This window comes from Tasmannia lanceolata, unplaced genomic scaffold, assembly GCF_043159265.1.
Source record: "Tasmannia lanceolata isolate RefF3 unplaced genomic scaffold, GAP_Taslan_0.1 ptg000018l, whole genome shotgun sequence".
NCBI classification, from domain to species: domain Eukaryota; kingdom Viridiplantae; phylum Streptophyta; class Magnoliopsida; order Canellales; family Winteraceae; genus Tasmannia; species Tasmannia lanceolata.
The window spans coordinates 11,609,929-11,614,309 of NW_027518695.1; the positions used below are offsets into that span (position 1 = coordinate 11,609,929).

The 4,381-nt window shown below is 42.6% G+C and overlaps 1 pseudogene; it reads right to left on the minus strand.

Moving 5' to 3' along the window:
- Nucleotides 1-521: 521 nt before the first annotated feature.
- LOC143850477 (L-type lectin-domain containing receptor kinase SIT2 pseudogene) lies at nucleotides 522-3,364 on the minus strand (annotated as a pseudogene).
- Nucleotides 3,365-4,381: the final 1,017 nt, after the last annotated feature.

A 4,381-nucleotide genomic window follows, 5' to 3' on the forward strand; every position in this document is an offset into this window, starting at 1 on the left:
TTATTTTTAACCGAAAGGACTATTCTCATGGGACGACACCAAGTGGGATAGTCATTGCCATTTAAGAGTTGGGAAAAGATTATGACGTCGAGGCTGTTGGAAGGATGTAAATAATATGGAGAGTTGGAATCGGGTCCATTTGATTCACTTGCCACGGTGAATGAATCCGCGGGCAAATACAATCTAGCCGTAAAAATGGGAAGCGGATGAGAGAGTATGATAAAATAAAACTTACTGGTGATGGGGTACAAAGAATTCGAAAGCAAATGCTGAAACTCAATGAAAGGTCCACAACAACTTGATGAACAAAACAAATCAGTGATCCATGGTAGGCTCTGATACCAAGTAAAGTTGAATCAATGAAAAAAAGAAACAAAAGGAAGACGAAAGGAGAACTCAAACCGATGCGTGGTTCAGCAATTTTGCCTACATCCAGGGTAATGAATTTGCTTTCGTCCTTGTTGCTATACCACCCATTTACATCTTTATATGAAGAGGCAACTGCCAATTAAAAAGGAAAATACACAACATAAAGGGGAAGATATATAATATGAAAGAAGTAATGTTGGGAGGTGATTTGGTAATTTACCAAATCACAGCCTCTAAATATGGTGTACCCTCATCAAGGGAAATGTAGGACATGTGCAAGTGTTTAACATGCCCTTGCAGCCCTTGCATTTGCAGCTAGAATTCAAGAAATTTGTATGATTCTACACATAAAACATATAATGCGTCTCTCTACCATTCAAGAAATGTACTTTACTCATACACAAGTTATTCTCTTGTATGCAGTCAGCGGCCACTAGAAAGGAGTGACTCTAACATAGATGATGTAGCCACAAACGTATCTTCCGAAGAAGGATATGGCAAGCCATGATCGAAAGAATTTTTGCTCTGCCCTCGTGATAAAACACTACCATTCAAACCATCAGACGAAAGTTCAAACATTGTAAAACCGTTTAAAATCTGCATTACTTGTCGCATGCTTGGCCTAGCCTCTGCCATGGGGTGCGAGCAAAGAAGGCCAAGTTTCAACACCAACTCCATTTCCTCCACCACATAATCAGTCCCCAATTTTGGATCACTCGCCTCTAGGATCGCCCCTTTTCTCCACGACTGTGACACCCAATCTACCAGTGTAGGCTGCTCTGGGGCCGCTCGAAGTGATAAAGGCCTCCTTCCACATGCAACCTCAAGCATAAAAGCCCCAAATGAGAACACATCAGTTTTTGTAGTTGCCTTGCCAGTTCTAGAAAGCTCTGGAGCTATATAACCCGGGGTCCCCACAATACGGGTCGTTCGAGGATCGGTCCCATGATCGTATAATCTCGCTAAGCCAAAATCGCCTAATCTTCCATTGAATTCACCATCTAGCAAAACATTGCTAGCTTTGACATCTCTATGGAGCACAACCTGCTCCCATTCTTCGTGCAAGTACAAAAGCCCTGAAGCTACTCCTTTTAGGATTCGAAATCTTTGGCCCCAATTGAGAAGCATCTTGTTTTGATCGAAGAGGAGCTTGTCTAGACTCCCATTAGGCATGAAGTCATAGACCAAGAGAAGCTCTCCTTTGCGACGGCAATAGCCTAGTAGCTGTACCAAGTTCCGGTGCCGGAGCCGGCCAAGGGTCACAATTTCCGCAACAAACTCTCGCATTCCTTGTGTAGAATCATGTGAGACTTTCTTCACTGCAACTTGAATTTCAGAGTTTGGTAATATGCCTTTGTACACCCTACCAAAACCTCCAATCCCCAAACATTCTCCGTCTCGAAAGCCCTTCGTGGCTGCGTATAAGTCCCTGTAGGAAAATCTGTGAGGCCCGTATTCACGCTCCCAATCTTCTAACAATTCTGCAAATTTCATCTTCCTTCTAACTATAAAAACAACACTAGAGATCACCGTTAACGCTAAAAAAGCCGAAATTAAAGGCAACCCAATTGTCAAAACCTTCGATTTCTCTTTAGGACCTGTCCTAGGAAGTGATGGAAGATGAGACAGATCAAGGGGTTGCGCATCTCCGTTCATCTTAAAGCTCCATCCCAAAACATAATGAGATGCTATAAGTGTTCCCGTGCCAGAAGAGAACCCCACGTACATGGAATCTAAAATGATTGATGAAAGATCAATGTTCAAAGACAACAGTGGCAGGCTAGGCTTAGATATGTCTATAGGAGATATTGTTACATTTAATTGCTTGTCCAAACCACTATATTCTACCCAAACTAGCATAACTTTTCCACTTGAAAGGCTAATGTTATTAACCCCAGCATTAGAAAAATAAGCTGTAGGGGAGGATTCTGTAGACCTTAGGCTGTTAATATCAATTCCCACATGGTTACCATTTATATCCCCGAATTCTGAGTTAGGGGCTGTGTCAAGCTCAACAGCAACAACATGATTTGAAGAATCACCGTTATCACTCAAATTGAAAAGGCCTAAGTATTGAGCAGATAAAGCAGTGGGGAGAGTCCCCGAAGGAGAGATGTAAAAAGTCATTCCGTGACCGTTTGTATTAGCATACTTGGGGACGATTGCAAAGGCAAAAATTGTAGAGAATGAGAGAGCATTACCATTGGAAGTGTTCTTGAAATGAAGCGGAATCGGATGAAAAGCATGGGCTTTGTCGGGAAGGGTTGTATCGTTGGTGAGACTCAAGAGGCCATTGGGCATGATCTCGGCTATGCCCTCCAAGGTCATGCTGGCATTTAGAAATCCATTATAGGTGAATGAATTATCCTCCTGATTAGAGGGTCCTAACTTCATCAGGAGAACTAATAATAGAATCTTGGAAAACATAGTTGGAACCTAGTTCCTTTTAGTCTCACAGTCTCTATATCATGTAAATGGGAGAGAGGGATACAGACGTTAAAGAAGAAAACATGTGACTTCACTTTTATTCTCAGGTGGGTCGAACCACTCCCCACCCACAGGCCACAAACGAAGAAAGTAGTCAGAGAATGTGGGTTTAGAAATGCAGGTCTCCTACGGCGGGCAGTGGGATGTGATGACGTTTTTTGGAACGCAGGTCTTCTATGGCGGCTGGATGAGAAAGATAATCGAAAATGCTCTCTCTTTCACTACGAGCAGCCGCTTATTTTTTATTAGATTTTCCTTTTTGGGGAAACTATACGATTGATTGATACAAACCTACCTCTATTTTTGCAATAAATACAGTTAGACTGGCAAAGGGGAGTCAAACGGGCGACGTAAAAATGACGGTGGAAAATTTACAGGTCACGTCACGATTCTTGCACCCGCACCCTGCCCATGCGGGCCTGGTCGACCAACGAGACACCCTTTTTTTTAATTTTTTGTGTTTTTTTGGTTTTGGGCGAACAAAAAAATTAGGGAAAAAAAGAAAACAAACAAACCTTCAACTCCTATGCCTACCTCACATGGGACGAACTAAAAAAAATAAGGACAAAAAAAAAAGAAAAAATCAAAAGTTGAAGTTTTGAAAGATGTGAAGAACATTGTGAAGAAAGACAGACGCAAAGTAGATGGAGAAGGCGAGGAAGATAGAGTGATTCAGTAGCAGGAAAAAAGAACTCCACCCACACAAGGCATCTGGTTCTGCACCCATTTTGTACAGTTTGTACAGAAGCCATAATGAGAGAGACTGAGAGGTGAAGTGTTTTCCTGATTGCTGTCCCATCCTATATCTCTACTCTATCAGACTTTTCAATATTATAATCAGGAAATCTTGATCAGCTTGGTTTTTACTGGCATATAAAATCTTTGATCGTTTTGGTTTTTACGGGCACCCCCAGGTCCACCCGGCCCGGTTCAATTTCGATGTGACCCGTTCAGGCCGGGTGAAATTTCTACGCGTCAGTGATTCAGTGACCCAGACGGCCAGACCTTGCCCGTACGGGTGGGCAGGGTGGACCCGTAGGTCCGGGTCACTTTTTTGCCGCGTCTAAATACAGTACGACCCACACCATAAGATAAGATGATCCAAACCGTCCATTCGTTGGGGCACGAGAAATTATATCATGGGTGGCTGTGCAAGCACGTGACTTTTAAAAAGTACGGTACGACCCGCTCCATACGATGATCCAAACTATCCATTTGTTGGGCCACAATGCAGATAAGTTGTTACCCAAAAATCATTTAATGAATCTTCTATAGATCAGAGGGTTGAGATCATCCTATGTAATTGATTTTTGGGGCACAACCTATTTCCTTTGTGCCCCAACAAATGGACGGTTTGGATCATCATATGGAGTTGGCCGTACCGTACTTTTTAAAAATCACGTGTTTGCATGGCCACCCGATAAAATTTCTCTTGGGCCTCAATGTTATAGGTTGTGCCCAAAAAAGTCATTTCCATAGGATGATCCTATCCCTCCAATCTATAGAGGCCGGAAACTTGAATAGA